Genomic DNA, 11,159 nt, shown 5'->3' with positions numbered 1-11,159 from the left:
TAGTATATTTAAGTGTTCAGCTGATAAAGCTGAACACTTAAATAGATTAAGATAGGAATATTCATGGATAGATTAAACAGTATTATTCAAGGTATGGTTTGGATATATTAAGACCGTATTATTCATGGTATAGTTTGTTTATATTAAGACAGGATTATTCGTGGTATAGTTGGAAGAATTAAACAATAGTAATCTCAAAAGTGAAAAAAAAATTAGTTGAGTCTCCCACTAGAAATGTACACTGCTTTAACACTGCAACAGTATTATTAAGTAAATACCAGACATAACTGAAGCTGGACTATGTAACAATTTAATTTTAGAAAACTTAAATAAATAATATAAATAACATAGCGAGACCAAAAACAGCAAGAAAGACATGAGGCGCCAGCAATGCTAGAAAACAGAGAATAAATAGCAAAGTAAATACAAGACAAACTGAAGCTGAACAATTAAATAGATTAAGACCGTAATATAATATACTTGTAGTTAAGCTGAACAATTATAAAAGTAAACAGTGATAATCATGGATAGTTTGGGTAGATTAAAGCAGTATTATTCAAGGTATAGGATGGTTAGGTTAAAACAGTAATAATGCATGGTATAGTATGTATAGAGTAAACTGTAATGTTTATGGTATAGATTGGTTATAATAAACAGCACTATTCATGGAATAGTTTGGCTAGATTAAAACAATAATATTCTCAAAAGTGAAAACAAAATTATTTGAAAAAAATAATTATTATAAATTATTATTATCTTACCATTATTATTACTAAAAATTATTATTATCTTATCTTACTGACAGTATGTTTCTGTGAATAATACAATTTCTCCCACCCTACCCATCAACATTGGTGTTCCTCAGGGCAGCATACTTGGCCCTCTCCTCTTTCTCATCTACATTAATGACCTTCCAAATGCCTCCCAACACCTCAAACCAATTCTATTTGCTGACGACACAACCTTCATTTATGCCAGTCCTGACCCCCTTGCTCTAAATGCCACAGTAAATACTGAGCTAGAGAAAGTCCATCTTTGGCTAACCGCCAACAAACTCACCCTTAACATTGACAAAACGTTTTATATTCTGTTTGGCAATAAATCCTCTAATCAGATAAATCTCAAAATAAACAATACCCAAATTTGTAACAAATTAGATGGCAAATTCCTTGGCGTTCTCATCGACCACAAGCTGAATTTCCAGGGTCACATTCTAAATATATCAAAAAAAGTTTCAAAAACTGTTGGCATTCTTTCTAAGATCAGATATTATGTACCCCGCCCTGCCCTATACAAGTTCCTATACACTTTTTCCCACAACGCTTCCTATGATTTAGGAGTAATCCTAAACGAGATGAGAGATCGACAAGGGAGTGAAATAGATATATTAGCTAAGGATGGATTTAAATTTATGAAAGTTGATGTGAACAACTTAAGATTTTTGGATAGTTTAGCCCTTCTCAACGGCTCGCTAGGAAGAATAGCCAAGGATCACATCGATAGTGGGAAACCTACCACATTTACTTTGGCTATGTTAAAAGGGGTAAATAAAGCAGCCATCCCAAAACTGCTCACGGGTAAGCAATCATTCTGCTATGATTATTTATCCTCTATGAGTGTGTTGGATGAACCACACCTTCCTTCTCGCGATAAGTTTTACAATACACTAAAAGACGAAGAGTTGTCAGAAACAGATTATAAACAAGCCTCAGAAATTTTTGATTTGGCTAAATGTCGCAACATAGGGGAGTATCTGCTCCTTTACCTCAAAGTGGACACAGGATTGCTAGCCGATGTGTTCACAGTCTGGCGAGATACCATGCTTGCTCTCTACAAATTAGACATTTCACACTACATTTCTTTACCCTCATTTGCTTGGGATGCGTTCTTGCTTAAATCGAAAGTTCAACTTGATGTTGTGTCAGACCCATTGTTATATGATTTACTTCGTCGGAATCTCCGAGGTGGGTTCACCAGTGTGACGAGACAGTACACGAATGTGGAGAACCAGCACACAGGCTTAGATCTAGGGGAAGATAGTAGCTACATCATTTACTTAGATTTTAATAGTCTTTACGGGGCGTGTATGACTGAACTGCTCCCTCGTGGTGGGATTCGGAAACTGACACACGATGAGCGTGACGTACTGCTAGAGCATGGCTTGGAGAATATCCCATGTGATGGGTCCAAGGGATATTGGGTGTTGTGTGATACACTGCAGGTCCGACCGGAGGTAGCTAGGTATACAGATGAACTGCCCCTCGTTCTTTCCCATACTTGCATTACCGAGGAACACATTTCACTCTACAGTAAGAATATTCTTACAGAAGAAAGTCGTGGGCTGCCTAAAAACAACACTAAATTAATTGCTTCTCATCTTCCTCAGAAAGACTACCTGGTTAGTCTGGACTTGTTACAGTTGCTCATGCGCATTGGATTAGAAGTATCTAAAGTTCACGACATCTACGAATTCGAGCAGGAGAGTTACCTTAAAGACTTCATTGAAACCAATGTTCGTGAACGTGCTAGTACCAAATGCGCGATAAAAAAAAGGCTTTCAAACTCGTATCAAACTCTATATATGGAAAGAGTCTCACAGATGTATCTAAATATGGGAACAAACACTATTTGGTCACAGATCGTAGTCATTTCCTGAAACATGCTCGAAACCCGTTCTTCAAGCGGAGTCTTTTGTTAAGTAAGGATCGTGTGATATGTACTATCAAGCAGAAGTCTCTCCTAGTCAACACTCCTACGTATCTGGGCTATCATATACTTCAAATTGCTAAGAGGCGACTCTATGAGTTCTGGTATGATGTTGTCAAACCTGCGTATGGGGATAAAGCGAGTCTGTTATATACAGACACAGACTCTTTCATCATTAAACTGGACTGTCAGGATGTGTTTGAAGAGTTGAATAAGTCTCCTCTCTTCGACTGTATGGATTTTAGTAATTTTAATGACACACATCCATCCTACTCTAAAGCGCGAGAAGGTGAACTAGGATTGCTCAAGTCTGAAATAGGCTCTAAGATTATTAACCAGTTAATTGCTCTCAGACCTAAAACATATTCGTTCACCACACACGATGGGGAGCACACTTGTAAGTGTAAGGGCGTACCATATCATCTACAAGAGAAACTCTCACATGACTCATTTCAACACACTCTTGAAACAAACACTTCAATCAAGTGTGTGTCGAGATCTATACGCAACGTGCAAGGAAAGATTTGTACATGTCGCAGTACCTGCAGAGGATTGTCAGCATTTGACGATAAACGCTACATTTTAAGCCCCACACAGTCCCTAGCGTATGGACATCCTGATATTCCCAATAACAATGATGATGAGATGGATGTAGAAGTGAGAGAGGAGGAGGAGGAGATGGAAGAAGTGTTTATGGAGGAGGAAGAAGTAGAGCAAGCACAGAGACTCTACCCAATATTCCGTCCCTGGAGCAAACGCGATGCTACAGCTCAGAAACTATTCAACCCTCGCTAGATTTTATGTTGTACAATTGTTAGGTAGTATTAAGATGGGTGTCCCATATGTCTAGAACTTTGTATACTAAATGAATAGGATGTTTAATATCATTGTTTGTGAACTGTAAGAACTATGATTAGTTTTAAAATAGGATGTTTAATATCATTGTTTGTGAACTGTAAGAACTATGTTTAGTTTAAAAAAATGATGTTGCTGTACATAAAATATGTGAATAAACACCTGTAAATGACTATGTTTGTATAAATACCACCTCAGTTCCTCAGTTTTTAGCAGTCTTAACGAAGCATTAATCATGGACAGTTCCTATGATATAATCCATGCGGAACATCTAGATATTTTCAGAGAACCATCTCGTGTTATTATTGCTGGTTATTCAAACAGCGGAAAATCCTACTTGTGCAGTAAACTTGTAAGGAAGTATCAACACAAGTTCTCCTCAATAATCATATGCGGAGGAGGTTACTCTGAATTACGATCAGATCCACAAATTAAAGGGAAGCTGATCGAGCATTCAACCATTATTGATCCTGTGGAAGAGCGAGTAGATAATGACTTGCATATCTTAGTAATCTATGATGACCTTTTTACAGAGTCTGCGAATTCAAAAATCGTATCAGACATGTTTACTAGGGGCAGACATTTCACGGTTTCCGTCATATTGATTACTCAAAATATATTTTTTCCTGGTAAATATTCTAGGAATATTAGTTTAAATGCTTCTCATTTCATATTGGTTAAATCACGAGACCTGTCACAAATTGAAACACTCGGACGACAAATATTTGGGAAAGTGGATTCAAAGAAATTTGTAGAGTTATATAAGCAAGTTATTAGCCAGCCCTACGGCTATTTGCTAGTAGATCTGGGCTCGAACACTCCATCTACGATAACATTACGCGGTAATATTGTTCACGAACCGCCCTATGAGATAGTTTACCAATGGTGAGCAAGAAAGATGTACTGGAACGAGTATATAACGACCCCTCATCTAGCGGGGGGCTTGGAGGGGTACAGAGATTGTATAAGGCCGCCAAATTAATTAACTCTAGTATAACTCTAGCCGATGTAAAGGACTATCTGAAAAGCTCTGACTCCTATACGTTGCATTATTTACAACCACATAAATTCCCTCGGCGTCGGGTGTTAAGCCCTAAACCACGACTATTTCAAGCTATAGACTTGGCCGAGATGAGTTTATTGGACAAACATAATGATGGAGTGAAATATTTACTCGTATGTGTAGATATTTTCTCCAGGTACGCCCAAGTAGTACCCCTACGCGCCAAGGATGGGAAAAGCACCAGTAATGCTCTAGCTTTAATTCTAGATTCACCTCATTCTGAGGGAGTGCGCAAAATTAATTCTGATCGAGGTGGAGAATTTTATAACGCCACTATGAAAAAAATGCTGGCAGCAAGGAAAGTACAGTTATATAGTGTATTTTCTCAGGAGACTAAAGCTTCAATCGCTGAGCGGTTCATACGTACTTTAAAAGGTAAACTTTACAAGTTTATGACGGCGCACAACACTTTAAAATACACACAAGCTCTACCAGATATTGTGAAAACATATAATTTAACCCCACACAGAGGATTGAAGGGGAAGACACCTGCGGAGGTGCACGCTCTATCCTCGCCCAGCGAACACGCCAAACAATTTGATTTAATGTATAAAAGCCCGAGCAAAACAAAGAGAGCTGTCATTCCTCGATTGAGTGTTGGTGATACAGTACGCATCACTCTATCTGATCGCATTTCCAAGTTTAAGAAAGGGTTTAAGCAGCAGAACACCCGAGAGATCTTTACAGTTACACGTATTGATCGGAGACAACACATCCCTTTATACTTTCTAAAAGATCTGAATGGGGAAGAAATTGATGGTGGCTTCTATAAACAAGAATTAACACCAACACATTTGCCTCAAACCTTTAATATTGAGAAGGTATTGGGACAACGCAGAGTCTCTGGCAAACTTCAGTATAAAGTTAGGTACGCAGGTTATGATCGATCATTCGATCAATGGATTGATGCTGCTGAGATATTACATTTATAATGAAGAAGCCCTTAGTTTATAAATACAAGGAATTGATCCAACTATTATCAAAACTTCAGTATTCCTCGAGAAAGCAGTTGATTGAAAAATTGAAGAAACCACATATAAATTGTTTATCAGAAATTTTTAATAACTTTTAAAAAAAAAATTGCCCGTGCCTGACAAGGTCGTTAAAAAGTTGAAAAAATATAAATTGCTTATTCGGTCACTAGCCTGTAAGAAACCTTCTGTGACAACTAAGAAACGGATATTAACCAGCAAACGAGGAGGCAGTATTTTATCCATTATTTTACCAATTGCGGCTAGTTTAATTACACGGTTGTTCAGTAAGTAAAATGAAAGCCTTTTATCTCGTACCGCGTAAAATAGTGGACAGCCGGAAAGCTGCACACAGCCCTGCTTACCCCACTGTGAAAGCGGTTGCTCGTCATCTTACTGTCAAACCACCACCTCCTCCTCAGTTGCATACCAACCCTTCCATAAAACATTTAATAGATTTGAAGTTGAAAGTGAGAGATCATGAATATGCAAGATCCTTGCTAAACCATTATGATGCTACTGGTATCGTTCGTTGGGATCTGAATGGAAATGTATTGGCTCCAGTATCTGGCATACATATAATTAATGACATTGTACATAAAATGACTGTGCTTAAATCTGTTTTTTTACCGGATAAACTCCCCATTGCTCAACTGTTTTTCACACTAACATCTACATCACGAGATTTATTCCGTAATACTACGGCAAGCAGTCAAGTGTATGAACCTCCATCTGTTAAGAGAAAGGCAACTGTCAAGATTGATCCGTACAGTAAAAGGAATGCTTCCTGGATCGTATATTAACAGGTGAGTGTATATAAATGTGTGTGTAATGTGTAGATGGCTTTACTAGGCAAAAAGCAGTCTAAGGAGATAGAGCGATGGACACTCACGTGATATACGCCACCAGCGTATCAGATACGCATTCATTCCCCAATAACATCCCCGCATCTTTCCAAAATCGATTGTTTAACCAGCTAGAATTAGATCCCAGGAGGAGTTATGAAATGTGTCTACAAAAATTACTCCTCCCCACTTCACATTACGTTATTAAGCGTGATAATCCCGAGGCATATATACGTGTAGGCGTTACGTATGAGAAAGTGAGCGAGGGGAAATACATGCATTAAAAGCATTTATTATCATCTGATGTTTTAGCCGGAACTATAAAGAAATTAATACCACGATTAATACAGAAATAGAGGTCATATTTTCAAGTAATGCTAAACTGAGTTTTTTAGGAAAGTCATTAAAACAATTTTCAGCTAAATATGGAACGCATTTTATTAAATATGATTCTTCCTCCAATCGAAACAAGTTCACTACTGTGATTAGTGATGAGAATATTAGCTCTGCAACGGGGCATAAAAACATCAGTAGAGTTACATTATCATTTGGAACCGCTTTTGGGAAAGTGTTGGGCGTAGTTCCAGAAATAGAATATGACATATTCGCAAAACGGCAGTATGCCTCGAGTGTAGTTAACACATGTCTATTCCCGCCAATGCCTAGAGGCGGAGTTGATATTCTGTGTGTTTATTGTGATAGAATCTCTTCTACTAGATATGGAAACCAGTCTGTAAATATTTTGGATGTAATCTCCCTAAATGGAAGTGATAACAGCAACAATAAAAAACTATATGTGCGTCTTAACACTAACATGATAGACAGCGTCAGCATCACTATTAGGGATCAAGATGGTAACCCAATACATTTCGATAAACGTGGGTGCACCATAGCAGTCTTGCATGTACGCCCCGTTGCAGGAGGTATATAACACCAATGCTTTCCCGCCACTCCTCATTCGTCTCAAACAAGCGAAGAAATGCGTGTCCACTTTATTCCCCCCTCTGTTGAGGAATTATACATTCTGTTAACCCCTCCTAGAGGTGGTGGGACTGATGATATACGGATTTTCAACAGCAGTAGACGTTATACGCGAGGAGGAGGAATATTTTCCTTTTTAAGCGGGATAGCGCGTCGAGCAGCGCCCTTTATCATGAGGACTCTGGCCCCGGCTGCGCTTAGCTTGGGGCAGAACGTACTAGACGATATTAATAATGACAAACAAACTTTCAAACAATCTCTTAAGAAACGCGGAATTGAAACATTGAAAGGAGTGGGGAAGCAAATGATAGGCGGAAGAGTGCAGAAAAAGAATAAACAAACAAAAAAATTAGTAAACATCAAACGTTTTACTAAAGCGAAATATAATGATGTGTTGTCATAACTTCTTCTCACTCGGTTGGTGTTGTCTAAAGCGCGAACATGGCCGGATATAACGCTCTGGGCCTCCAGGTGCCATTAGAACATTATACAGCGGCTGTTAGTGAAGCCTTTCCTAAAGTATTTTCCCCTCGATTGGTAGAATCAACAATTGCCAGCAGACAAACGGTGGATGTATTACCTGTGAATTCTGGGGTCAATAATAAGTTTACAGACACCTATCTGGAATTCATCATCAAGGGAGTGAATGGTCAACTGGTGGATTTATCATCTATAGCTTTGGAGTTGTCTATTGATCTAACTGAAGAAGATGGAATAACGCCTTTAGGAGACGCTAAAAACGTTTCGTTGGTGAATGGATTATCGCAAACTCTGTTCAAATCCGCTATTGTGTATTTAAACGAAACAGTAGTTGAAACCAGCTCATTATTCTCATTCTGGTCATACGTAAAGTTATTATCTACGATTTCTGGGTGTAAGGCTAACCGCTATGATAAACTGTCACAGTTTTTTAACCGAGTCGATCCTGGTAAAATTGAAGCTGGTTATTTCACTAACGCCTCGGCTGGTGAGAATCAGCGGATGACTGATATGAAAAAAACGAGTGGCGTGAATACTTGTTTTAAACTAATGCTGGATGTCACATCCGTTAGTGAATACGTTTTGGATAATGTGGACATATCAGGGTGCGGCTCGAACTTCAACCTGATAAGTGGCTTATACTCAGCGATAATGAACACGCTAATTTTAAATACAATATCAAGTCTACACGTCTATGGGTGGATCGGGTATTGCCATACCCTGAAGGATTAGTAGCCGTTAATAAAGCCATGGTGCAGAACAACTCTCCTATTACGTATACTTTTAATAAAACTTTATACAAAACGTATATATTGGGCACAGGTCAACGCTCTATAACAATGGACCAGCCGTGGGGGACTGTTATACCAGAACATTTATATATGATCATCCTTGATATGGAGGCTGTGTCTGGTGCGTATAATCGCAACCCACTTTATTTGGAAAACTGCGAGCTTAGTAAAGTATTAATATTGCAGAATAGCACTAATATTGTCAATATTGGGTGCGACTTCCCTCATAAGTGCGCCAAGTTGTATTACACCGCATTACAAGCCTTAGGCTTCGATAAAGACAATATATTATCTTATGACACATATGTGAATGGTGGAACCATACTGGCCTTTAATTTACAACCTGAGGATATCGATGACACCATCCCGATTGAAAAAAGTGGTAATCTGAGGATCGCTTTGGAATTTAAACGCGGAGTGGCTAGAAATAAAGTCATTCTAGTTTACGGCTCTACAACAGGTGTGATCAGCATTAACGCGGATCGTCGCGTTATTTGCGATACGCGAGGATAAAATACTAATATGAATTGTTGGAAATAAATGAGGCTATCAGAAGTAATTTAGGTGATAGGGTAGACTATCTAGGATGTTTCCTAGCTGATGACGTACGGAAAATATGGATAAAAATACATAAAAAAAGACCTGTGGTGTTCATAATGAACACTCTGGAGTCTGGTTCTCGTAATAAAATGGGTCATTGGATAACATTCTATGTAAATAAGGATGAAGGTAGAAGCGAGATAGTTATACTAGACAGCTATGCCAATCCTGCAATAGGATCTTATTCAAGATATTTCGAAGAGTTTATGTCTTACTTCCAAGACTATACCCTATATATTATGAAGAAAAGGATTCAATCCTTGAATAGTTACTTCTGTGGGAATTACGCCGTTTATTTTGCATATCATTTTTGCAGACTAGGCTTAGAGGCCGCCCTGCTTCACTTTGATGAAGCATTTAAATATGGTCAATTTCGCAAGAATGATGAAAAAGTGTTGAAATTCAATTACGCTCAGATGAAAATGCCTGTGTGTAAGCAAACATTCTGCTTAAACGGTAGTGATGCTGAGTGTGAAACGCTGTGTGACGAAGTTGGCTAGGATGATAGTGCGGTGAGTAATACTTTATGTTAGGATTGAATGATGAACATAATAATGTCTGTATTTATGTTTACAACATTGACAACAACAAAACTTATAACCTTTTCCCCTTTCTACAGATTGTCTGATTGACTAGCGTGTCGCTAGTCAATCAGACAAGTGAAGTGAATCAGACAAGTCGCTAGTGAATCATTCATCCACTCCACTTCGTTGGAGTGGATGAATGACTCCCAATTGGTCTGACTACTACCTAAACCCGTTCTACAGATTGGCTGGTTGACTAGCGTGGTGGGAAGGTTCGATGGACTGAATGAAAGCCTTTCTCCATCTGTCTGCTAGCTAAACCACCAAGAAGAAGTCTTATTATTATTATTATTATTATTATTATTATTATTATCGTTGTAAATCGCTTAAGTGATTAATAAAAGAAATAAATTTATATATAATGTGTTTACTTTTCCCTCGTTTATTGCTCTCACCATGTTGATCACGTTACGATATAGCTTACACATACTAAAGGGTTTGCACAGAACAATGGTTGATGGTATGGGGGGGGGGGGGCTGAGGGTTGGGAGTGATTGATGGCTGACAGGTGTGGGTCTGTCTGTCGGCAGGAGTATGTACCTCGCTCCTCCTTAACGAATCCACAGTGTATGGGGAAGCGTGGTGGGACGAACATCTCCAAGTCTGGTCTTAAGACAACGAAATGCTTTTAAGGTAAATGGCTCACTTCCGCAGGAGGGAGCTCTCTCTCTCTCTCTCTCTCTCTCTTACCCGCCTCTCCCACTCACGACTTCCTGTAGGGGGAAGCTAATGGACGTCCAGGCTTTCCTCTCAGGTATGGGGGGTTCTCCTCTCCCTCCCCTCCACCTCTACGCAAAATGACCCAGAGCAGTCTCACGACGAGGGTGGCTTCCCTCTTTCATCACCCGAACACACACACAGCTCCCCAAAACCCCGAGGACTAGAACCGCGCGCGCTCCAATTACCTCCGACACGCGCCAAACTTCCGGGAAATTCCCCCCTTGAGGACTAGACACATGCGCGCCACCTGACAGGTGGCAATACTCTCCTACATCCCCAACAACAACAACAACATGGCTTCACTCTTTCAACACCCAAACACACACACACACACAGCTCCCCAAAACCACGAGGACTAGAACCGCGCGCTTCAATTACCTCCGACACGCGCCAAACTTCCGGGAAAATCCCCAAAAACCCTTGAGGACTACACCCCCGCGTGCCACCTGGCCAGGTGCCACTCACCTGAGTGCCACCTGGCAGGTGGCGCGTGCGGGTCTAGTCCTCATCTTCCCTACTTTGATATTCCTAGAGTACGACTTAATCAAACTAGAAATGCTCTA

This window comes from Procambarus clarkii, chromosome 13, assembly GCF_040958095.1.
Source record: "Procambarus clarkii isolate CNS0578487 chromosome 13, FALCON_Pclarkii_2.0, whole genome shotgun sequence".
NCBI classification, from domain to species: Eukaryota; Metazoa; Arthropoda; class Malacostraca; order Decapoda; family Cambaridae; genus Procambarus; species Procambarus clarkii.
The sequence above is the reverse complement of the archived record's forward strand: the minus strand, read 5'-3'. Positions refer to the sequence as shown.